Source organism: Athene noctua, chromosome 1 (assembly GCF_965140245.1).
Source record: "Athene noctua chromosome 1, bAthNoc1.hap1.1, whole genome shotgun sequence".
Taxonomy (NCBI): Eukaryota; Metazoa; Chordata; class Aves; order Strigiformes; family Strigidae; genus Athene; species Athene noctua.
The window spans coordinates 100,901,492-100,928,003 of record NC_134037.1 but is presented as its reverse complement, the minus strand read 5'-3'; the positions used below and the strand labels follow the sequence as shown (position 1 = coordinate 100,928,003).

General features: G+C 39.3%; 1 long non-coding RNA gene across 1 annotated transcript in view; it reads left to right on the top strand.

The window, feature by feature from the left end:
• The window catches only part of LOC141969834 (uncharacterized), a 45,008-nt gene extending 27,771 nt beyond the window's left edge, over positions 1-17,237 (top strand). Inside the window, exon 4 of the long non-coding RNA XR_012635103.1 lies at positions 16,595-17,237. This is a non-coding gene — a long non-coding RNA (uncharacterized LOC141969834). The remainder of the gene's footprint in view (positions 1-16,594) is intronic.
• Positions 17,238-26,512: the final 9,275 nt, after the last annotated feature.

The window sequence follows — 26,512 nt, the reverse complement described above, 5'->3', positions numbered from 1 at the left end:
AGTTCAAAGATTACTGAGCACACAAGCCTCTGAAAAGAAGTCAGCATGTTTACCTCATTAAATTTATTTCACTAACAAAAATGGCACCCAGATTGCATTTCAGTGCAGGCTTGGAAGTAGGAAGTTTTCTTCAATGTGATTTCACTTGGCTAAAAGTAATCATGCAGATTCCCCTAACTTTGAACTCCATATGGAGCTGTAAAAATTGTGATTTGTTTTAAAAGGTCTTTGCTCTTGATCGCAGACATTTTTGGTGTGTACTGGCATCTCAGACCAGCAAGTACTGAGCAATATGGGGCTGACCCAGAAAAGTATTCATGTAAATGTTTGATTTTGGGTCCTGTTGAGGGCCAGTTCCTGAAAACATAAAGCTAATCACATATTCAACTACTTTATTGGATCAAGACCAGGGCATGAGGTCTCAGAGATGGACATGTCCGTGCTGTGCTGACAAACATCCGCACCTGGCAATGAGGCCAACTTCACTTACAGGCTCCATGCTCCACTCAGCTATTTTAGGACAGGTTAGGGACCAGTTCTGGCAGGGGATGGAGGGGGGATATTGTGTGAAAAAAGGTCAGAAGTTTGCCTGCTTGCTCAAACCAGAAAGATCTGTTTTTAATCTATGAAAACACACCAAAAACACCCTCTTGGAGAAAAAGGTATGTTGTATTTTTCCTGACCGCTGTTTTCCCTGGTGGCAAGTTTCTCATTCAAAATTATATCCACAGCTTCATTTACAGGACTTTACAGAAGGATTTGCACGGGTTAGTGAGGGGAGGGAATACTCCCATATGCAGAAACACAGAACCCATTAAAGCACATGAGGCTCTGGTGGTACCCCTCCCCAGCTGCTATGAAGTTTATTTGCAGGCTGCAGCCTGGAAAAGGGGCTGTGGCCCATCTGCACCCCGTATGTGCAAATTCATTTCCCACATAGCCACAGGACTGTGGGTCCAGCAGACCCTCCCCTAACCTTCTCTCAGATCCCCCTGCATGCTGACCTAATTGGAGCCAGAGCAGACATCACCAAGCGCCTCAGTGTCATGGGGCAGGGGGGCTGGGGACTTCTCCCAGGTTCCCCGCCATTCCCTCCCTCCCCGGCATAACCATGGGATTAAACAGCACCGCAAACCTTGTGTGGGTCCCTCCACACGGGGCGATCTTCACCCCTGGAGCAAACCAAGCGTCACATCACACTGGATGGTGGGGCACAAGCGGAAGATCAAAACGGGCAATATTGTGTCACTGCACCACATCTTCTGGGTCTGAGCCTTTTTCCCTTTCAGCTGCAAAGCTCACACTCACTGCACAATGGCATAGGCATCAGAGGGATGTTGTGCGTAAGCACCTCAGGAGGAAAAAATCAAAGGGCAATATTGAAATTGAGGCAGGGAAAGAAGATGGTATTGCTTAAATTAGATATTTTCCTATATTGTCTTTTGCACAGGAGGAAAAAGTTAGTTTCTTTTTATATTTTGGGCTTGTCTGGAAGACATTGGGAAGGGCTGTCTTAGAGTGGTGAGGGCAAAGGCATCTTCTATTTTAAACCTTTGTTAAAGGGAAAGGGACAAGCATATGAGGGTAAGAAAAAGGAGCGATGAACATTAGTAAACTTACCTGAAATCAAAAGTGTTTGTGAAGGAGTTTGTTCTAAGAAAAGTCCTAAGGTTTAGGGGCTCTTTACTCTTACACAGACATGAGAAAAAGCATTAAAAAAGGCAGTAATTCTATGGCTTGAACGAATAATTAAACCAATGCAGTACAACACTTAAAAACAAATGATTGTGTCAGTAGTACAAGCAAAGCAAATGACAGCAGTCAACCTAACTCTATCTACAAAAGTGTTTAGACATTTTAGCAGTTTTACAAATACCCACTTTCATGTGTATCTATCTGTGGTTCATCTGAGTATCTGGCCCCCAAGGCTATCTCTGCCTAAAAGGCACAGTCACATTTAAAGTAAGCAGTGACCTCTGGATCAAAAATAACAAAGTCACATGCTCAAGAAGAGGAGAGAGTGATGGTCACACTTCACGGCTTTAAGCCTCAGGTTTGTTTTTTAACACTAACTTCCTTAAGGTCCCTTTTTAAAATGAGATTTCTTTGTTCTTTTTCATGTCAATTAATTCTTCTCTCAAGAAAAAGTTCATTTTTGTCCAATAATTAATTTTGGTAAAATGCATATCATGTGGAAGCACGTTAAATTTGGCAAAAGGGTTTTGCTTTCCTTAAATAAACACAGAGGTATGGAGGTCCAGTCCATAGCTGTGGGAACTGCAGCCATGTCCTCCGGTTCCACATTTTATCCAGCGTATTTTCTCAGAAGGGGTAAGCCCCTCTCCCACTGCTGTCTCATCATTTTGGTATCCTAAAGAGAGCTCCACAGACATCTGTTTAAAACTCCCAGATCTCAACATTTGGATGCGGTATCTGCTGGGGACATTGGCTGCTGCTTCGGGCTGCTCCAGAAAGGCTGGTGACTGTGCAGAGAGGAATGGGACTTTCTGATGTGCCGGTGGTTCTTTCTGGGAACCCACTTCGCTCCTCTTCTCCTACCTGAAGCTCAGTGACTTCCTTTACCACCCTGACCTCCTCGGTCCTGCCTCACCAGTTTTTCTCACCACCTTAAAGGAAAAAATACTGAGTATTTAGGAAGGACTTGTGTTTCTCAGGAATAGATGGAACGGGTATGGTTTACCTCAGAGTCTGAGAGTTTTGCTTATAAATAACCATAGGTAATACCTGTCCCCTTTGCTGTAATAAACCAAGGTCTAGTCCTCCTCTAGTCTTCAGAGGGAGAGCCCTTATTCACTCTGGTATTAATCACTACCTTTTATTTCTTTTCCATGGCTATTAGTATTGAATCAAGCTTTGTTTCTGAGGTTGAGAGAGAGGAAAGATGGTTTTAGTATTGGCTCTAATTATTTATTTTGCTTCAGGCCACTGACACAAACACTTATCTACTCAAGGGTCACCAGAGAAGTGGTTGAAAAGCACCTAAAGATCTTAATTAGAATTTGATTCACACTCATGTTCAAGGATGCAGATGATCCTTATATCGCAACAAGTAAAGCCTTAAAACATTGGATTGAAAATACTGTAGGAAAAAGCTTTCTTGTGGTATTTAGAAAAATTTTTGGTCAGGGCAAAAATTCCACAGAAGCTGACTTCCTCCTGTGATTTTACTACTTATATGTTAAATTTAGTCACTCAAAGCAAAAGAAACAAGCCTTTTTGTTTTTAATTCAAAATGATCCAAAACTAAGTCATTTGGCTTTCTATTCAGTATAGAATAAAGTGCTACCAAGGTCTAGCATTAACCCCAACTAGCTAACTTGTGTGACAGCTACACATCTGTGTTTCTAGGGTTCCACCTCAGGTAAATACTTGTTAAGCATATGAATTTTTTGTAGTGATGATGAAGTAAAAATGACTGCTTTGCTTCGGCTGTATGTGTCTTGGAGCTGGATTTTTCTGTGAAGTCTGTGGAAGCTTGTTACCATATTAAATGCCCAGCTTTCAGTATATCCACAGCTGAAGGGGAAGTAAATGAATCAACCCTGAGTTTCACATTCAAAGGTATGTGCTTTTCATGGATTTATGCCAACTAGATTCTAGGTTTAAAGAGACATTGTGATAACCTTAACCATACTGTGGCTAGACTAAACCTCAAAGTTCTTGTTCCGAGGGACACTGCTCTTTGAAGTGGCACCACTGACTGTTCTACCTACTGTAGGTATTTATGAGGTACAAAATGATAAGTACGTATATAATTTTAACCACATATAAGCATCACCAAACCAGATTATATTCTTGTCTTCCAAGCATTTGGTTGCTCAGTTTGAATTTTTTCTTCCAGCTTTTTTTTTTTCCTTTTTCTTGATGAACCTGCCCTGAAGAAACATAGAAGCAGTGTTTGCCAACAACAATAGAAAACCTGACAGCTCAGATGTATATATTTACTATGAACTGAACTTACAGCTCTTAACTAATACTGTGTGTTTAGCCTGTTTACTCACCAAAGTAGTTGGAGGAATATCTATGCATTTTCCACATTGCTTCCAGTGTGCTGCTTTGTTTGTTGGTGATTTATTAATGATACTCATGATTTATTACTGTCACTTTATTAGATTATGTGCAAATCAGTGACAAAGCACTATGTGGATCATGCCTTGTTAGTCATAAAAGCATTCAAGAAGCCATGAAAATCAGTTAAGCTTGAACCTATTGAACGAAAGAGCATAGTGCTGTCTATTGATCAGTAGCCTTTAGATATGTAATGAATAGTAGTACTTTGGACACTGTCAGATAGTGTTTTCCTTTAGATCTGATAAATTAAACTCTTTTATATTAGTGCTTTGAGATTTAACATAAAATACTCTTGTACTGGTATTTCAGCTCTAGTAGTGTGGTGAACTTACATGGTCAAGGCATATTAATGTTGTTAGAAAACCTGATATTTTCTCTTCCAACACAGTTTTAGTTATTAAGTTAACACTGATCTAACTTTCATGTATGGCAGAAGATTGAGGGCTGGCCTGCAAATAGTTTGCAGAATATATTTATAGCCTGTGTGCATGATATACACACTCTCATATATGAATAACTGACAGATTTGGACTGTTGTAGCTATCTAATTTCTTTATTAATAGAGATTATATTCTGAATTTCTTACTGAAGAGGCAAACAATATGTAAGATGTAAGTCCTCATATGTTGTTGGCTTGAAGGGTACTTTATTTCTATTTACAATATCAGGATACGATTTCTTCCCACTTTGCAGTTTGTACAGCCATTTACACAAAGAGAGAGTTGGGTTGTAGGTAAAAAGTTACTATTTTAATTGGATAAAGTTGAAGGCAGATCTTGTGGTGCAGCAAGCCCCAAGTCTGACATCTGTGTCATTCTCTGAAGGATATCCCCATTAATACTAAAAGCCAAATGCTTTGAAGGAACCCGTGTTTGCTAGGGTCTGCATCGGAGTCATTTTCTCCTTCCCTCAGTTCCTCTTTCTTGTAAGAGAAATTAAATATTCAGAAGAATGAGCCCATCAGCCTATTTTATTAACAGGATTAGGGGTAATAAATTTCCAGCAGCTTTTTTTTTTTTTTTCTGGATGTTTTCTAATGCTCCCTTCAGTGTTTGCTCAGGTTATCTATTTTTGAATTAGTTCCTCTCAAACAAGCTTCATTTAGGCAATAGCAGATATAACCTCTGGGGACTGCTTGGCAGTATGAAAGAACTGTGATACTAGTTTGAACATCAGAGTGCCCTGGCATGTCAAATAAGTGAAATGTTCTGTTTAACTCAAGTTTCAGATATTTTTGGCTGTGTTTGCTGTTACAGGCAAAATCCAGTCACACATCTAACACTGAGAGCAGAAGCAGTGTTTGGTAATATCTCTGACCCAGTGTTTTCTGTCTTTCAAGCACAGAGTTTCCTCCTCCTCTTAAGGACAACACAATTATGAAGGCTGAGCACGGAATTAAAAGAGTATGAATATAAGTAGAAACGTCATAGTAAGCAGGCAGTTTTCCCAGACTGAAAAGGCTTGGGGACAAAGGAAATGAAGCATTTATGAGCCTTTACTCAAAGCTACTGTTTTTCAGGCTCTCTGGAACATCTGTTTTGTGACTGACTGGAGACTCCAGTTGTATCAGCTCTTTTCTTCCAGCAGAAAAGCTCAGTGGGTTAACCAGTAGTGACAATTTCAGTGCACAAATAAAAATTTGCTAAGGTGGATGAACTGTGCCTTGTCTGTTGGTTTAGCTACTGATTTCAGGACTGAAGGCCTGCAATTAATATTTTGACACTTTCAGTCTTCTCAGTTACTTCTGTATGAATTAATGTAATTAATTCTCAACTTAAGTTAATTCAAAAGCTCTCTTGGCAACACTGTAATATAGTGACTACCTAAGTAGTAAGTGAAAGCATAGCTAAAAAGACTCAGAGCTTAGTAACATCTGCAGTACATTAAGAAGGGTTTTGGAGCTCTAACACATGACCCAAGTGTCCAATGTCCTTGCAGAATGTCGTTTACTGCAGCCTGGTTTTGTTCTGGTCTTTCTCAGAGTTGGCTTAAAGGGCAATGACCACATTAATTGACCCAACAGAATGGATATAGAAGGGAGAAATGATTACCATCTCAAATCACTATTTTCTATATAGATTTTTACTTAAAATTAGTCTAGGTTAATGTCTAGCTTGTTTAATAAATGTTTCTTATTTTACGAAGGCAACTATAATTAAGTTATAGAATTACAGAAGTCTGGCTGGAAAGAAAATTTCTAGCTACAAAATATTTTGAGGTTAAAGAAAATAATTTCTTGGGACTGTGTAGCAATCCTGATAACAAGCTTTCTCTGACTGCTGTCATTATCAAAAAACAAGCCAAATCGGAGCTTCTGCACTTTGAATTTCATTCCATCATTTGAATCTAGATAATTTCATTTTCTGGTGGACAATACTGAAACATTGTCAACACTCAGATGAATCAAGTAATACCCCCCCCCTCCTAAAGTCTGATGAAAAATGAGAGATTCATGGTATGACTTGCCATAGAAACCAGATAAACTGCACTGAAAGACAGTTTAATCAGAAAAGTCTTTCATTAGTTTGCTTGCAGTCTTCAATGTACTGCCCAATATTCTTTCTGCCTATATCTGTAATCATATATCCTTACCTACCCAGAAGAATCTCATTTCAGTGACAAGTTCAGAGAAACCATGTGTATATGGTGCCTCTCATTTATATGTGGCATATTGTTCTATCTATTCACATCCCATTTAAAGAGTCAGTTCATCCGTGTTGCCCAGAGACAGTGAAGGGCAATAACAAGGGGTGGATATTATTCTGTCCCTATTGAGTAAAATCCTACTCCTGTGCCTGTCCTGCAGGAAATAATACCCAAAGAAACCAAAAGGGAAAAAAAAAAAAAAGAGTAAGGAAGAAAGAAAAGAAAGAAAAAAAGAAACAAAGGGTTTCCCTTCTCTCTTTCTTCATTAAACACTGTCTTTGTCATATTCTTATTTGGCTTCCACACCCCCAGTTTAAAAGTATTTAGCTAGTGGTGTGCCTGTCATTACCAGCTCTGTGTGACACAGGAGTTTTAGTAAAATTGAAATTCAAAAGGCTTCATAAATATGGGACAGGAGTGCCACTGTTAGCAATATTACAAGACCTAGCACATTGCTGGTACTTGACTAATAATAAACAACAGCAATAATGACAAGAGATAACTGATTTGAACACACCTCTATGCCCTGTATATCATGGACAGTAAAAGCTTCTAATGTACCAGTTTATGTAGTTGTTAGGAGATCAGTAACAGTCCACTACATTTACTGTTTCTCTCAGTAAAAAAGGAAACATACAGACACATAGCTTAAACAAAAGTGAGCATAACTTTGTTGGTGAGCATAACTTGATGTGGCATAAAATAACATTTTATGCTAATTCACTAACTTTTGAGATAGGAATCAAGTGTGTTTGGTGTGTGCTGAATGTCTATTATTAAAGAAAAATACAACAAAAATTGGAATAGTACTTCCTGAGAACCAGAAGGATGCGCTTTCTCTTTTGTAGTACTTATCTTTTCTTAGTTCTTGATTTGGGGACTGATTAAAGTCTGGTCATTAGCACTGGACAGTACTACCCTGGGGCAAGCCAAAGCAAGACTCTCCTAAACTGCTCTGTCCTCCTGTCCCTCAAGCATACTGCTTTGTATTGAGGGATCTTTATTGGAGACCAGCTATGGAGAAGGTGTGAAAAATTCTGGGAAGGATTTTTGTAGGCTGTCAGATCATGAACATTTATCTAAATAGTAAGACTAATAATGGTGCTGGTGTTATTACTGTTTGATTGCAATAGTATTGCAAAGTGAAAGTAGAATCTTGATCCTAACCTCCACCTCCCCAGGACTAAAGAGGAGACTTTTACCATTGTTGCAGTGAAAATCTTTCAGCACCAACTCAATTTGCTTAAGAAAAGAGGGTAAAAGCATGAATGGGGTTGATTTCCTTAAGCAGTTTAGCACACTGCTGATCACAGAAGTTTTTTTTAAAAAAAGCCAACTAATATGCAAGTAGGTAACAAACCCGCCTTTGTGAAATGGGATTTTCTTTGTATAGCACAGAAATAATTCCATCCTTAAAACATTTACAAGAGATATGAGGCTGTAAAGGATCTCCTGAATCTTTGAATCCAGACCTTGCTATTATGTGACTACAAGAGTAAAAAATATGTTAGTAATGTAATTTGCATATATTCTTCATCTTAAAATTAGCATTACTCTACTTGTGCTCTGTTCCAGGATCCTGCTTTACTGAAGGTTAGGTACAATCATACCATTAAATGTTTGTCACACTGAATATATTTCATGTATTTTTATATGGTTTTGAACACAGAAAAAAACCTCAAACACAATGTAGCCGTGACTCAAAGTAACTGTTGTGTCCATTAGAAAAGACATTTGTATTGTTGACGTTGGTAAGGAGGGTGCAAAATTTAGATATCCATTCCAGTATTTTGGATAAAAACATCTTTATTGAAAAGTAAAACTAGGATTGAGCTTTCTTTGATTGTTGGGTTGTTTTTTTTTTTTTTCCCAAATAGAAAGTTCCCCAAAGAAGTCTGAATGAATGTTATAAGTTATTTTATAAGATGGCTGTAGGTTGTATATTACAAAACAACTAAACGAAACTAACCATAAAGCCCTGGGATTAAGCAGATGAAAAGCCCATTCCAGATGGAAAAGAGCTCAAGAGTCAGAGCTGCCCAGAGTCCAGAATGCTCTGTCAAAATTAGGTTATATTAGTGTAGTCTTGAAAAGGAGGTTTGGAAAAGAGGCTGAGTTAAGACAGCAGTTAAACTGTGTTTGACAGGCAAAATGGAATACATTTCCGAGCTCCAAATGGCTGCACAGTGCTCCTGTAATGGGTCTTTTGCTCAAAGTGTAATGAGAAGAGAAGAAGGAAAATTATTTCATTAGTCCAGACTATAATCAATCACTTCCAGGAAAAGAAGTCTTTCATGATTTTCCAGCAGCAATAGGAGTTGTTAAATATATTAGTTAAATGTTTTATGAAAGAAAAAGTAAAAAATTATTAGAGAAACAAGTAAAATGCACAAAATTAATCTCTAAATTTATAAGTATTCTTCGTCATTCTGCTGTCTTTATGCCTCGATACATGCCTTTTTTCTTTATTGTCTCTAAACTGCCAATAGCCGTAAATGCATGAAAGCAATAGAAAGGATGGAGTAGTCTCAAAAGAAAAAGGATCTGGCAGCATGTCCAGCCCAAAAGTCATAAAGGCCTTTCCTGAAACTTTAGGATTGCAAAAGCTTACTGAGTTTTGCCAGATTACTTGCTTCTGATGGAAATTCCCTAATGGTACTGGTGGTTTCTGGAGAGTGGTATAAATAATTACATAAGGTGATGGTAGGCAAATTATTGAAAAGTACTCTGCACAGCTGTAATATCCAAGAATTTCTGAGTGTCTAAATCTGTATCGTCTTACCTAGTCATGAGAATATTATCACTCCCAGATTTAAACAGCAGGAAAGCTGAATCACAGGAAAGTCAGTCTTGTTCCCATTGAATTTAACACTCCAATGCCTGGAGATTGTCTTTGGTATATAGGATGCAAGACTGAACCCAGGATAGTAAGGATTTGATTTTTCATGCCCATGTGCACTTAAAAGAAAAGGATGGAGGAATTATCCTTTATTTTGTGTGCTGCATGCTCTGCTCTGAAAGCCACTTTACTCAGGGAACACTAGAATAGATTAAGTGCTTCTACCTTTCCTAGACGGTCCAGGGACTTGGACAGAGTAAAAAAAAAAAAAAAAAAGATGAGACCAATTTAATCTCCCCAAGTCAAAAAAAAGAAGATGCTCCATGAACCAAAGGGAGGAAGTTAGTTGGTGTGCTAATTATTAGCTTCCAGGAGTCACTTGACATCCAGGAATTTCCTACAGGCAATATTGTGCCTAAATGCAAAACTGGTATTTTGCAAAGGCTCTCTGGAAGGCCCCCTGCACAGATTAATATCAGGTAAATTTGTTATTGAAGCCACAAATGGATGCATGGAGTCTCAGCTGTGGTCCTGAACATGGCCACGCAGTGCTCTCCTGCTTTGCAGATGTCAGAAAAGTCATCTCTTTTCATAGTGTTCTCCTTTCAATACCACCTGAATCAGTCTGTTATCTTAGGAAAAGGCTGGGTTCTTTAAAATAGTAAGTCATTTCAGAAGCAGATAGCTCTAGAGTGTAAGTTTAGGTATTATGTAGCTCTGTGTCAGTTTTATGGACATAATCCTTCAGTTTTAACTGGGCTTTTTAATTTCACCTAAAAAAGAAGTGAGTTCTTCCAACCCCATTTAATTCCCATCTCTCTGTGGAGCTTCACTTTATGTTCCTTGTAACAAAAAGGCTTTTAAAGTTGATAAATGGCTGCAAAGATTTTGCTTTTACTTTGTTGCTTTTCTGTTTATTTAACCAAGAGCAGTTCTTTTAGTCCTGACCTCAGCCTTGTCAAATAGACTGTGTTTGTCAAACTGCTCATGCTCCCATTAACTCCTAGCTGTTTCAATTGTCACGTTTGATGAATGGCTCAAATACTGCTAGCATCATTAAAAGCAGGGATACTGAGGGAAGTATTATGTTATACTGAGTCCAAGTACACACCATAAATAGGAAAATTCCAAGCAAAGAAAATCTTTTATTGCATAAAGGAAATTACAAGTGGTTTAAACTAATCTCTTTTAATGCCATCTTTCATATGTGCAGGAGACAAGAAAAAGCCCCTCAGGTTTCATGGTTGGTATTATCTCTTTATGGTTAAAGAACATTAGTAGATTTATAACCTTATTTATACAGAGTTCATGTAAGTGTTTGGGTGTGCTTGGGGGAACGGGCCTGCTTCATGTGAATAAAAGCGACAGAACCGTTCCCACAGTATTCAGTAGGTCCAGAGGGTCTGTTCCTTCCCAAAAACAGCTCCTGCCGTTTCTGTAAATCAGGGGTCCCTTTGAATGAAGCCATGCAGCACAATTATTATGCTTTTCTTTCCCCCTCCTAGACTGATGGAGGCACCGCAGCGGTGGGGTGCATGGTGCTGGGCATCCTGGCCCCCATCCAGCGGTGCCCTTGGCTCTGCCCGCCTGAGCAGTAGCCACAGCTGAGCTCTCTCTAATAACCTGCCAGTAAAAGCCACGCGAGCTCAGGCTTGCCAGGGCCTGGCAGAACTTGTTCTCTGGTTACACTCAAGCTAGCGTTTCAGTTTATCTTGTCTGGTGTTCTTGTCTGCCCTTTGTCGTACTTACAGCGCAGTGCTGTAAGCAAGAAACAAGAGTTCAGGATTAGTGCTGGGAAGTTGGGTAATGGCTTCAGCAGAAAGAATAAATATTTTTGCTATTGTTGTGTTGTTGTTTTGGATTCTGGGCTTTGCTTAATGGTTGAAGTCTACCTAAAGGCCAAAAAACTTCTGTTTGGATAATTTTTTACGTTCTTGAGGTAGATACAAATACATATCTGAATAATTTTACAGGTACACTTAAATATGCAAAGTTACAGACTTCTAGACTGATGGTATTGCTATGCTTATTAGGCTCAAGACAAAGTTGCTGGGTTTTTTTTATGATTTTGTTTTTAAAAAATTTAATTCCTAACTATATGTGCGTATACTTATAGGCTGGTTCTAATATTCCTGAGTGTTACTTGTGTGGAATTTTCATTATGAATAAGTACATTGCTGCAGTATATTTTTCCTGGACAGTGATACAAACCATTACAATGAGGACAGCAGGCAAACCACTAAAGCCATTCTGAAATGGCATCAGAAGTAGGTCCTCAAAGTTTATATTATCCTAAGCTGCAGCAGCACATCATGGTTTTTTCCTTACTTGAAAATAGAAAGGATTTATTGATCTCAGTCTTTTATGAAACACAAAGTGAAGAAACTTCCAGTTATGTCAGAAACTGTATCAGCTGGAGTTTGCTTTCAGCGAATGTAACTGCCTGGTTGCTTGAGTGCAAGAATGGCAGAAACTGTCTCTCTGCTATCGCAGCTAAATTGAACACTAGTTTTGAGATGATCATTCTAAGTAACTAAAACTAAAGTTTTAGAAAAATGATGCAGGATGTCTGTTACTGAGCTTTGAGGCATCATTACTGTAAATTAATGATTTGCATCACAGCCAAAGCATAAATTTAAAGATGTAGCGAGAAGCATTAATAGTTAATGAATTCACTTAAGTCTTTTTCCCCTTTCTTTGATGACATAAGCAGCAGAGCACACAGGTGGGCTGTGGGCTTCCAGCAAGTTACGGATGGCGGGGAGGGTGCAAAGGTGGGCAGCTAGCTCCACAGAAGCCATGCTCCTGGTGGCTGACTGCACCAGGTGTATTCAAACCCCACTTGCCCCTCCACACACCCACTGAGTGAGGGATAGCATTTGTTATTTCCTCCCAAGTGGAAAGGTGCTTCTCTTTGTCTGGACTAGATTATCCAGGTTTGTATGTATTTAGATCTGGACATCAGTGATACAAACTTAATTAATGCTTTTCATTCAGACAAACCATGAAATGGTAGATAATCATGAATGTGTGTTTCTGTCCTGAGGTACATCAGGTAACTGATGTTTGTTGGACCCCAAATATATATTTGGTTTCCTAAATAGTTGTTTTACTCATCGAGCAATAATGCTGTTAGTGAGCAACATACTTTTATTAGAACAAATACTTTTTCAGCATCCACTTTATTCTTGTTCCTCTCTGCACTGGAATGAAATATTAATCAAAACAAAGTAGGAAAGCTGCAATAATTCCTTAATGGGGCTTCCTGCATTTTTAATCGCAATTTGTTGGTGTCACTAGATTTCTGTTACTCTCAAGAGTACTGAAACCTACAGCATATGAATTCATTTGATTAACCACACTCAAACTGAGTCTATAGAAACAGGCCCTGTACTTAGTATTGTTTTCTGTGGGATAGGATTATAACCATCAGGGTAGCTGCATCTCAGAATTAAATATAAGTATGTACTATACGCAGGTAGGTACTGAGCCCCCAACCAACACATGTTCTCCCACTAAAATGTGTGAGACCAGCATTTATGAGAAAATAGACTCAGAGGTCTGTAGGCTCAGTTGGTCTCTAATGAAATGTGATCTTGACCTGGAAAAGTGGCATTGGGGATGTTGGTATCTACACACTTGTTAAATCAGTAAAATGAAGAATTTGACTCATGGTTCACTGAAAAGGCATCAGCAAGGTTAAAGTAAAACCTAAGAAAAAGCTTTTTTGCTGTTGCCCCCTTGTTCAGCATATAAATGATACTGTCAGAAGTTTTGAAGCAAGCGTTGCAGTCTTTTCCTGGAAAGCATCACTGGCAGAAAAATAATTTTCAGCAGAACTCAAGAACTAAGGGGAAAAAAAATAGCATAAATCAGTTAACAAGTTGACCCACAGGCAGCCAGACTAAAGAGGCCTCATTTCCTATGGATTTCTGTCTCTTCAGCCTCATCGTCTGCTTTTCAGCTCTCCACCACCAGCAGCCCTCCCTGTCCTTCGTGCCTGCAGCACCTGGCAGGACAGACTGTACACGTGGCCAGGGCGGCACTGCTGCGTGCGCTGTCATGGGCTGTCCCCATTTTGCACAGGACTTGTAAGAATTTTACACTCATTGAGACCCCTGCCCTCCTGTAAAATGGAATTAAAACTGGGGGTAAAGAGCAAATAGATGACAGGCAAACATTCGTACAAGACCATTATGTGGTAACCTCCTTTCCCTAAGGAACTGTATATTTTTGAATAGTTGGTATTTTTAGAGATTGAATATTTTGCCTATTTTTAAAAGTAAAAAGATGCATGGAAACAATCACAGAGAGGTGCCACCCTGCTTCCTCTGAGTAAATAGTCACAAAGCCAATTCAGATTGCCATACTCTGCAACATATATACCCTAACCCTATGGCCTCTACCCCTTGGATTAGGCTGCACCCCAGTCACTGAGGACCCAAACTGCAGAATCCCTGTGGCAAGCAAGCCTGCCTCCCTTGTATGGTAGTGTCCAGGATTGCCACATTTATGCCATCTAGACATGGTAACGTTGGAAAGAATATTTGAAATTGAAGGACTGAATCCTACTCAACAAAAGATGACACCATTTTCTTCCTGGGAATGATGCTGGTGGTGTCAGCAGGATTGCAACATGTTAAATTAATCCAGCATTTCTGATCTGGGGGTTCTCTTTAGCAACGTATGTCAGATTTCCTCTATAATGACCAATTAAAATTCTAGGACTAACTCAATGCAGCTACAATATCCTCAGTATCCTGCAGCATAGTTGTCAGAGCAAGTACACACTTTTCATTTTCTTTACTCTGCTTTTCTTGCTTGCTTGTCACTTCAGTTGCCCATGAGTGTTTGCCTTGCGCTGTTCCCACCCAAAAAGAATGTTAGGGCTGGGTGGTAAATAAGGGACAAAGATAGTATCAGTGTAGATAACAATGAGGTTTTGTGTGTGTGGCTTTTAAGAAAGAAACTTTTGAAGAAATGTTGTGTCATTTGACATTTTCTAGCTTTTATTAAACAAAATAAAAATTATATGTTTGCATTTTTATGCAAACCAATTAAGCTAGAAGTAGGGTTTTTTTGGCTCAGTTTTGAAATTCATAAAGGTGTGACTGAAAAGAATGTTTTTCCCTGACATTAAAATATTAAATCATCATCAGAACTTGCCTCTGGGCTCACAGGCAATAATGCATGTATCTCCTGTTCTCTATTTCAGTCTGTCTCACATGCACAATGTAAGAGACCTACTTTTTTCAAAGAATGTACATCTCTCTATACTGTGTAGCTTGGACAAATTTAGCTAATAAGTTACATGTGCGACTAGTCCTTGCTGGTTAGAGACTTCTTGGTATTTCTCCTTTCATTTTTCCCTTTCCAACATATACATTGTACAAAGCTTGAAAGCTTTGGAAAGGACTAGATGTAACTTAATCACTTATTAATAATTTAGAAATATTAACTCGGACCTAAATTTTGTTCTTCCTTTTCTCTTTGTCACTTCTGGACTAAGAAAAGTATTTCTAGCAGTGGTAAAAATATTGGCATTGCCCCACAGTGCCCAGAAACCATAGGAAAGAGTAGCCAGTGCAAATGGTAAATGAGATTTTTAGTCATATTGTGTGAACCCCTACTTTCACCAAAGTGAGTGAGACTGGAATTCCCTCATGTTATATCTCTGTGCTATAAAATATGATGTTGTCTGATTGCTACAAAGGTTCTAATTTTGTTATTTAACACTACTTTCTGCATGTCTTTTTGCTTGTTGGCCCTCTAGTCATGTGAATTTTCAGCCCACTCAGCTTGACTGAGCACTTCTGTCTGAGAGCATACTGCTAGCAGCTTTCTTCTGAGGCACCTAGTACTTGATGCTTTTGCTTGAGCATCCTAGAAATTCAGGGGCCTTCTTGACTTTGGAGGTAGGAGAGCTACTTCACTGAGATAAACTGTAGTTGTAGAGATTAATAATCAGCTGCTTACAAGAATATTTCAGTTGGCTTCCCTGTGATTCTGTGGGGTTTTTTTACTATTTCTAAGTACTCTGTTATGGGTTGGCTCCTACAAACTATTTAGAGGCATCCTCCAGACTAGACCTTTGTCCAGCTTTAAAGATAGCTTTCATGGGTTTCATTAGGTCATCAGATCACTGCTTATTGTGAGTCTGAGTCAAGATATAAGTGATGCAGAACCTAGCTAATTCACAAAACCTGAGGGTATTCAGGTTGTTATGGTCTGGCCTGTGATAGTCCTAAGAAGGAGCTAAATATTACAAAGAGCTGGGAATCCCCATGTCTGAGTTATACACCAAAGATATTAGATTCCAAATCATCACAAATGCTTGTTTTTCCCAAAACAGAAACACCCTTCTGACCTCTCTAATTTTCTGATATAAGCCAAGAATCTTTTAATGATAATCAGAGTCAAGTATCAGTTCCAGAAAGCCATCACTATGCATTATAGGCACTTACACACATTAGAAAACAAAACAAAACAAGCAATCTACCACTTCCCAGGATTAATGCGATGAAACATTTTATGGGTGGTCCATAAGTGGACAGAATGTTGCACTAAAGTGTGACTGAATGGCAATTAAGCTTAATTAGAGAAGGTTTTGAAAAAGACAGATGAAAGTAAATTATGGGAATGAAAAGCAACTGCGCTTTTGGGGACCACACTTTGCTACACTAGTTCAGTGAAGTGTTGCTAAAAATGTCTCCCGTCTGTCACATTCTGACGCACATCCAACAGTTTGTCAAACCAAGCATTTTTCTCTAGAAGGAGGAATCTCTTAGGAGCACATTCTTCACCCAGTCACTGCTTAACTCACTGGTTTCTTCGGGAGACAGCTGCACTTCCATAGAGAGAGTAGCAGATGACCCTTAATATGCGGCCATCAGGTTTAGTTTAGCATTGTGTCTTTTCTACGTGGAGTAACAGAGGTAATGATGAATGTGGATTTTCATTTTCATGTGTGCTCTGGGGAAACTTTTTCATAATTTCATATTTTTAATGCTTTCTCAGATTTACAACTGAGCATCCCATATGGAACATCTGATTCTGGTTCCAGTGATTTTCCTTGGTGAGAAGACCCTGCTAAGCAGACCTGGAGGAGTTCCCAGGCTTCCACGCTGCATGGTTTGAGGGCATCCCATCAAACAGGCTCTTTCAGAGCAGAGGGCTTCGGGTTTTCTGTGCTCGGAGACAGACTGTTTCAGAGCTAGGTGCCTATTCCCTCGCAGGAGAATTTTAGAGGAAACAAAATTTCACATGCTGAAGCCCTCAGCAGAACAGAACTGCTTTCTTCTGCTCTGGACTAGATGGTTGTTACTGCAGGCACCATTATAGTATGCTATGTTATTAAATTATGGAAAATAATTAATTAGAAAAGCAAGGAAAAAAATGCTACACAGTTAGCAGGCACATCTTTTTTTAGCTTGGACAGTGTCTGGTATTGCTTTCCACCAGGACACTGGGATGCTTTTTTTCCCTAATGAACTTTTTATATCTGAGATGAAATACAGATTCTGTGGACAATTTATTAAGAAAAACACCAGTTTCATGTGAGCAATTTTCAGACCAACAGGGAATTTATATGTGGAAATCATATACGGGTATAGGGAAACACCTCATAAAAAGAATGACTACATGGTCAGCAGCTGTAATTTATGTGCATTCTTTTTTAATAAAAAAATATGTTTTCAGACCAATGTTTTCTTTTTTTACTGCAGCTCAGCAAGGTAGCTTCAGCTGTAGTTGAGGCCTTCCTCAACCTTCTGACTTTTTGTTTTTGAAAAAAAGAAAGCTAAAATCAACACTTTGTGTTTTCGGTTACAAAGCCTATTCATATGTGAAAGGTGCAGTAAGGACACCCTTCTTCACTGAAGGAAGCTGAAGTAAGTGTTGATAAAAATATCACACATAAAAGAGTGCGTTACAATGAAAACAGTGAGACAAGAGGATGATAAATATGAAAAAGAAGCTATTTCTGGGATTTGATGCCTGAGTGTGAACGGCTGTGCACAGGTAATCTGGATACATTTCCTTATGCCTCAACTCTGCATGTTAGATACATGTTTACCTGCACATACACAGATAGAAAATTTGCAAATGATGTGTGTGTCCATAAATGACAATTTCCTACAGGTCAAATTTTGTGGAAATCAATCAGATTAAAAATTATATTCCTGGAAAGGATTCTCTAACAAAATCTCTACATGAGATCTCATATTTAGCATGAAGTGTCATTTCTGAAAAGAGATCCCCCTAGCTGGGGAACCTTACTCAGATCCCCTACTTGCCCCCACATCTGTAACTGGAAAGTGAAGCCTCAGCTAAAGAGTTGCTGGTATGTGAAGTAATAAAAAACTCCAGGGTATGCCTGGATCTGTGGTAATGTAACACTTGCAAGGGGAGCTGGCACCATCTTCTTGGCAGAGTTGTTACAAGCCCTCCTTAGACTCATGCTTTTGTGAAGACGGTTAGATATTGGTGGAAGTCTGATGAAGTTAGGAAGCAGTAGGTGAACAAGCCATTTCCCCACTAAAAGCCTAAAACCAGCATTTTATTACTTCCTGTTAGGTCACTGAAACATCGCTCACCTGTCATTTTGACGATAACTACTCTCATCTTCTTCATCTTCCTGAAGCTCTCTGCTCTCTACCTCTTTTACACAGGCTGTAAATGTTCCCCTCCAGCAGGTTTTCCGAGATTTGCAGTATTCCTGTTGGCACCTTCTGCAGCAGCCAGACCTCTGGGAGACCCTGGGATGGTCTCTGAAGGGAATTCTCTGAGTCCAATAAATTAGTCAGGGCAAAGGCTGGCATTCAGCTTTTGCTCAGTTAATGAAAGGGAAAATTCACCTGGATTGGTACTAGTTACTTATCAGGAACCTACAGGGCATCAGGATCTGGCCTTCTATGATTTGGACACTTTCTAAATTATATTTTATGCCAGAATGCTGCAATGTTATTTGGAAGAGCCAGGGAAAACCAAATTTTCACAGCTCGCAGAGACCTGCGACAGCAGCTGGAGGTATTCTCCGTACTCTTTCACCATGCCAGAAGCCTTCACAAGGCTTTAAAGCCAGAGAAAATGAGCATACGAAGGGACCTGACAAAAAAATACACTAATAGACCGAGCATGTCTATTATTCCCAGTTTTGTAGGAGACGCATTTCAGCCTGTATGTAGTGTATTTCTGCGAGGGATGATTAATATTTACAGGTGAAGGAACCTCAGGCTTGCTGGGAATCTTGGATTCCTTTCTAACCTGCCCTCGTTTCTTTTTTCACCACCTTCTTCCCTTTTTTGTGGCTTTGCAGCGTAATTGCCCACAGCAACCCCCGGTTAGGGATCCAGGAGCAATCCTTCACCACAGGCCCAAGGAGGACCTCGGCGACAGCTGCTGAAATGCCTTGATCACACATTCCCAGCACCTTGCCCTGCCAGCAGTGGGAGGAAACTCCAGTTTATGTTAATAAGGTGTGGAGGGTGGCCAAAATATTTTGTGAGTTTTCCGGCTCGAAAGGGTAATGAAGCTACCTCTGTCTCAGTACGCTGGCACAGGAGCAAGCTAAACAACTGGGAAACATGTTTCAAAGAAGAAATACAGAGCACAAACTCCCTGGGTTTCACACTTCCACTGGGGGCTGAGCTTTGCCTCTTTCCACCTTTTTTCCAGGCTGACTGCTCCTTTTGCACAAAGAGGGGCGGATGGGGGAGGGCGAGCGGGCTGTTTCTGCTGATTAGCTTCAGGCAGCTCTCACCAGACTGAAAGCTACACTGGAAAGCATTTTTTAGTTTATACCAAAATAACGAATTGTTTAATATGTAAAGTAAACCCAGAAAGTTATTCCCATAAATTTGGTTTAAAATCTACCTATTTCTCAGCTCTGAGCAAAAGAAACCTCCACGCTGCTGCAAGCGCAGTCAGATTATTTGGGCTTGCTTCAAAAATCTCGCTCTTTTTGTCATTCCTCTCTGACCTCCTCCCTGCTAGTCCCGGGATGAAAAGCAAGCCAAAGATCTGCTGAGAAATGGGCTGAGCCACTGCTGACCTTTGCAAATCCAATTTCTTCAAAGCGAGAGCTAATCGACGTGTTCCCACGCTGTGTATTGCTGAAACATACGATGCAATTCAAGGAATGAATTCACCATGGTGCAATCTCATTTTGAATCCAGTTTTCTTGCTATGTGTCAGAGGGTGAAGGTGTCAGAGTATGGTACAAGTTATAAAGAGCAGTCACACACAAGTTTCACAAACCACCTAAGTCTGTCTTTGACAGATTTTGTACTTTGGAGGGGTTCTTTCCCTTAAAATTTAAAATGCATTAGTGTCTCTGTGTCCTACCTTCCTCCTCCTCAAAAACAGAGAGACATTTTGTAGTGATTTAAAAAAAAATAATCCAGTGAGACTTTGTTCTGAATAATCTCCAATTAGAAAAAAAAAACAGCTCTCTGAGGGCATTATATGTCAGGTAACTGAGGTTCCAGTCTGAGGAGAGTCTCATGCACAGGCGCATTAGATAGAAGAGCATTAAAATTCATATTTAAAACTCAGATTCTCTCTCACTTTGCATATCAGATTTGGTATGAGCGCTATTCCTGTTTTATAGCAGTGAGAGCAGTCCACTCCGTGCGAAGTTGCGCAGTCTCTGTTAGGTACCACAGGCCTGCAGGATCCGTGCAGGAAAAGTGTATTGGCATTCCTAACACAAATCTTTTAATCTTGTTTCAACAGGTGTGTGAAGACTGGGCCCCTCCCTCTGTTTTCCAGTGGGAGCTGCTGTTTTCTTCCTGCGCTGCTGGCCAGGCCCTGCCTGCCCCCTGCGCCAGGTACCCGGGTACCCCAACATGAGCGAGCGACGACGTGATGTACCCCGTTTACATGCCCCAAGCAGTGCCTGTTTGTGTAATGCTGCCACTTTTTGTCTGGGGCAAAAGGGAGCAAAGAGGACTCTCATTCCTCATTTAACTACTGTAGGCCATATGTCAGGGGTAGCACATCTCAAGCCGTTTCGTCAGCACGGAAGAGAGGAGTTAGGTCATTCCCAGCATGGGGATGGGTTCAGTGTGCCTCTTGGGAGGCCAGCTCTCCAACTGGGAAGCCATGGCACACAGCAGATAGCAGCTGAGCTGCTCCACATTTCATGCCTTACCACAGACCTCCCAGTGTACTGTGTATCTGGCTGATTTGGTTGTATAGTAGAACCAGAGATACTGCAACCTATTTACTTATTTCATTTTCATCTTCATTGCACAAGTGTCATTCCATTAGAGCTGATGTAATGGAGAATCAGGCCCTTGGGCTAACGGGCTAAAGTATGCCCTGGCTGTGTAAGCTGTAGACTTTGAGAAGAAGCCTCAATGCTCTCATTTTCAGGTTGTCCTTAACAAAGCAAAGCAAATGAATATATATCATTGTTCTCAAGACTGCTGAATGAAGCAAGTCCTTTTTAAAATTTTATTTCCATAACGATGCATAGTAAATTTCATCAATTCATGACTGGTTTATAAAAGAGTTTGCTCGCTAACCAGACCTGGAGAACTAAATTTCTCAGCAAGTATTGCAATAAGAGAATTGTTTGTGTTTTTATTACTTTCTTAATATTTTTGTTACTCTCTTTCTCAAGAAATGATTAGATTTTCCAGTCTTCTGCACATCAAAGATTTTGGAAAAGAGATTGTATAAACTGGATAGGTAACAGCTGCCACCAGACGGATTTAGTGGTGGAAAGGGGAGAGGGCTAATTTGTTTTATGTGCTTCCTCCTACTGCTGGCACCTTTCACTGTGGCACACTGTTTCTGTCCTGTGACAGGGAATATCTTTGCACAGAGGGAGCCCTTGTCCACAGGATTACACCTACCTTTGGGTTTCACTGTCGTTTATAAGTAACTTTTCCAAAATCCTTCATCATAGCTCTTGTATCTGGTCTTGGAGTAGTTTATTAGAGAGAAAAGAATGAGAGAGCAGCTCTAACTTCGTTAGTTAATAGCACTGAATAACAGGTTTTCATTTCTGACCTTTTCAAGTCAGAAGTTTTGTTTGCTCCACTCCTGGATACCTCAGGACACTTTAAATTGGATGTATTTATGTAAAATAAAAAACCGTACTGTGAATTCCCCAAGAAAGGTCACACAGAACCGAAGCAGAGTTTCAGCTTGAATAAACTGCAGTATCTCTGCTGCATCCCCCCCCATTTAACATGGGAATGAGTATTTGCATGAATCCTCTTTATTTCCTCATCTGGTGTAAAATTCCTTGTGCTCCTCTTTTAGATTACTCACTGTTTAGGAAAGATCTTGGAGGGGAAATGATTTGTAGTATTGCAAAGTGCTAGCTGGTAAAATAGATATTGTGTGTATAGCAACAAGATTTTTGCATATTACAATGTCAATATCCGATCCCATTCAGATTACACTAAGGCAACCTACAGCTTTGATCAGATTCAAAGAAAGTTGCACCACTACTTCTCTTTCTTATTTTGTTTGATCTACTTGCTTTTACACCTGCATGCAGTGTTTTTAAGTACCTACTCTCATGTTCTTCAAGCTTCAGCAAAACACAGCACTTTCAATATATGTTGTCTGCAAAAAATTACCTCTGTCCTATAAATATTCTAAGACATCCAATCTGATCTAAAAATTTGAGAGGGACTAACATCTTCTCAACCTAGTCTACTTCTTCCTGAGGTAGCCTAGATTACTACTTTTTATCCTTCCCTGCTCTGAGCAACGTCAGAATCCATTGCTGTTGCAGAACAGGAGACTGGCTTCACCCAGTCTATGAGGATCCTCAGAACTTTGAAAAAATGCTCAGATGCTCGCACAGGTTGAGCCTTTTTTGCAAGCTGGCCTGGGGGCATTGGGCACCTCATCTGGGAGAACACCACTGGAGCAGATAGTCCATGTCAGTGGCAGCTGGGCTGCAGCTGGAAGAAGGAATCCCAGCTGGAGAAGAACAGAACAGAAACCATGTCCAAAAAACCATTTCTAATGTGATTTTTTTTTTTTTTCATTGAGCTCTAGGTCTTAATTAATTTCAAACTGTTTTCTTCCATCTCCTTCATTTGCCCCTTGACTACTGCTCCATATATTCAAAGCAAATGACCCTGAAAGGAGAGGAAGTCCATTTAAAAGAGCTACTGAGCTTTTGTGCAAAGCCCAGAATATTTTTTTCTGCAGTCAGTGGAGAAATGAGAACAACCCTGCCAGTTTCAAGACAAAATTCACCATCTTTAGTGAGTGTTTAGACTGCAATAAAGATCAAACTACAAAGCCAAAGGCAAAACTACACAGGAGGCTCACAGGCTAGATGGGCAGTTTGCTGCAGGAGCCGGAAAGTAAGCCTTATCCATTGCTCCTCTTGTAGTGGGAATTTGCCATTCAGCTGGCACTGTAAACACAGCAAAGAGGTTTTATCTCAACGAAGAAATCTGAAAAGGTGTCAGTTTGCAAAACTGAAGGAACTAGCAGGATTTAAATTCCAGAAACAAAACTGTTATGATAATTGTTTTTCCTTTTGTTCATTTTGTCTGATTATATTCTGTAGCCAAAAATATTTCAGTAGCTTGCAAAGCTGGAAGCTAACCAGGTTATCAAAATGGGCTCCAGCTCACTGAGGGATGCCAAGAAATATACTTTTCTTCTTTAGGATGTTGTTAATAGTTTTGTATTGCTTGCCAAAACTTTGATTTGAGAGGAGAGGAGAAGATCCCTGACTTTTCTTTGAAGAAAATGAGTTTACTGTGTACAATTCATACAAACAGGTAGAGAAAAAGGTGTCTGACTAATAATGGAAGGTATGGTGAAATCTAGATTGCAGTCTCTCTTTTACACATAACCCTTTCCATATGCCAAGTTAGGACCTGTGCAGGTGAATGTCACCCTGTCTACCTACACTGAAAAGTTACTCCTGTTATCTCGGGTTCTCAAGGTCCTGTACTAACACACACAGAACAAAGCTTGTACATTAACAAAGATTGATATAAATCTCAACTTTTTAATGATATGCTAAGCACAACAGTCTCTTGCATCCAGAAGAGGAGGTCTTGTTGGTAAGCCTAAGAATCAGCAGGAGCTTGTGCAAGTGATCATACCAAATGATTGCCAAGCTATGAAAGCAACAGGTAATTCGGGTACAGTATCTCACAGACTACTGGAATTTTTAAAGTGAGCTTTGTGAGCTTGTGCTCAGGCTTGTACAGGTAGTGTATGTCAAGTTAAAGCTACATGAATTATTTTTTTCACTTCATTCTGAAATCTGTTTGCACTGGAGTTACAAGTGTAAGTTAGCACGCTATTGATAGACATTGTTATCATTATTTTTACTACTTCCTTAACATGTATTTGGAGCTCTGCAGTGACAGTAATAATAATTTTTTTAAAAATCATTATCTTGACTAAGTATTTGCCACAAAGGAATGCTTAATTCATGGTGACTTTAAAATGTCATAGCAATGCTTTGAAGCAGTACAGAAACTGTGAAGTTTGATGTATATAACTAACAGGGGATTAAAGCTCTATGGCTCAAGAACTCCACTATGAACACATATAACAATATTTTTCTTCTAACACAGTTACATCTTCATAAAAATCTGTTAAACTGCAGCTCGCAGATGAAGTCTAAAATACAGGACAAATTAAAGCACGGTAGCCCTGAAAGGGCAAATTGATCTAACCAGAGCTGTATTACTTACAGGAAAAAGAATTGAGATTACTGATGGCTCGCTGCACAGAAACAGCATCTACTATAATGAAAAAGTGTATACCATGGATTAACTCTGTCAGTTTTGTGCTGGCCTGTTTCTCATTTTACATGGCCAACACTTTGATCTGTGCTCTAATGTAGGTACTTACAATCCTGGGAAACTTGCTGCCCCAAATTGAAGACAAAATAATTTAATCATAAGTATTTGGACAGGCATTTTTCAAACCAATGTAATTATATTTCATTGTTTAGAGCCTGTGTCCTCCTGTGAGTATTACATCCAGAGATAATTTAAGAGCACAACTTGCTTGTAGGCTTAGGTGTGTGGGACATTTGAAAGAAAATGGAAAATTGGTTAGTTGATACAGTTTATAACTCCAGAACATTCAAGCTTGAATATATTTGTGGTTTTTTATTCTGTTAAGGAATTTACTCTTTTTATGAATTTCAGCTTCTAATTTTGCCATTCCTGTGCCTGTAAATACATACATTCTCATGCAGTTTAGGAATGAAAGACAGCATTACGGTGATTTTGAACAGATTTTTAGCTCTGCTATATTCCTATAACAACTCAGAATTTCCAGGGCCCTCAGAAGGGTTGTTCCAGATTTACAGTTGTATAACACCAGCCGAATTTTATCCTTTTACATTTGCTTTCAGAGCTAAGGCTTTAGTCATCCAGGTCCCTAAACTGGTTATCCAGTCCAGTTCTTTAGTCTGTTTTAGCTGTTGCACTCACAATTATGAATTTCATATAACATTAGATGATGGTAAATAGGTATAAAGATAAACTGAGTTTTTAAAGATGGAAACTGCTGATATTTTTTACTAATTTCTAGATCTATTATGTCACTAGTACTCTTTGGGAAAGTTCTGATTTACAAAATATGATCTCATGGTGTGTTTTATCTTATTGGCTTCTTGCCATGTTGCCAGAATGCAGTGTATTCAGATAGAGGCAACCAAAATGCATGCTTCAGCAGCCTAGACATGCAGAGGAAGAGTGCAAAGCTGGTTTTCATTTTCTGGAAACAGATCCTAGTTACAGTATACCTCAAATTGAATGGCTTTTTATTATTGGTTTTGTGTTTTTGATTTTAATTGGGTTCTTTGGTTTTATGTTTTGGAGATGCGTATCATATGCTCACAGGAAAAGCCCAAGTTTCAGAAGTTTTCTTAGAGTGAATTTAATGCTTTTGAAAGTTTTACTGGAAACCATCATTCTCTGTCTGCTCACAAACACACCACCTACAACACTTTCTGCACTATTCAGGGAAGATCCTTTACAAAATACTACATATTTTTCCACCCTTGCTCAGAAGGTACTACTCTATAAAAGAAAAGATGGCCTTCTATTTCTGCTACTCGAGTAGTAGTTCTGCTACTCTAGAAAAGACTCCTATGCTGAATTTCTAAGACTACCAAAAAATGCTGTTTAAGAAAGGTCAACTTAAGAAATTATATCCTGAAAAAGGTGTTTTTAAGAAAGAATATCTTTTCACTAACCTCTGTGAAGATCTTTTGGCTTTCAAACATCTGTGTAATTCAGCTGAACTGTCAATTCCCCTTTCTTCAGTAATTTAAAACCCATATTTTCCATAGAACTATTCAGCAGTATGAAAAATATTATTAGCAGGAGGGGAAAAAAAAAGTGATTGTGATCAGAAATCGGAACTGCCTCATCTAAAGCCTGGTTCAAATATGCACTGACTGGGGCTTAAGTTGCCAGTTTCATCTGTGGGCAATTCATGTGAGATCACTTACAATGATCTAGGTCTTCAGGAAAAGCTGTGAAGATCAGCCACTCAGCCACATCTGTTCTTATCTTGAGCACTAATCTATTTTTCTCCTTGCTACCTTTTAATATTTTTTCATCTACTTTATATTTTTGCTCTCCCTCACTTGACTTATTTGATTTGTATTTTGTCTCTGCTAAGGAATGCAAATACCATTATACTCACTTCTCAAATGAGTTTTCAAACCAACAATATTTGAATGTCTAGATTTTTTTTTTTTAAATTGTTTTTACTAAACATCTGGTGGTGTGCACTTTTGTTTATTATTTATTATCACATTTAGGCTCCTGTGATAATATTCTGGTAAGATATGAGCTAGGATTTTCATTTCCAAGAACTAGACTAATTTGTGAAACTGGAGGTGGAATACTCAGTATGCCTTCTCAGGTGAAAAGATAGCACTCAGTGAAAGAGCAAGGAGCATTTAAGAGCTTT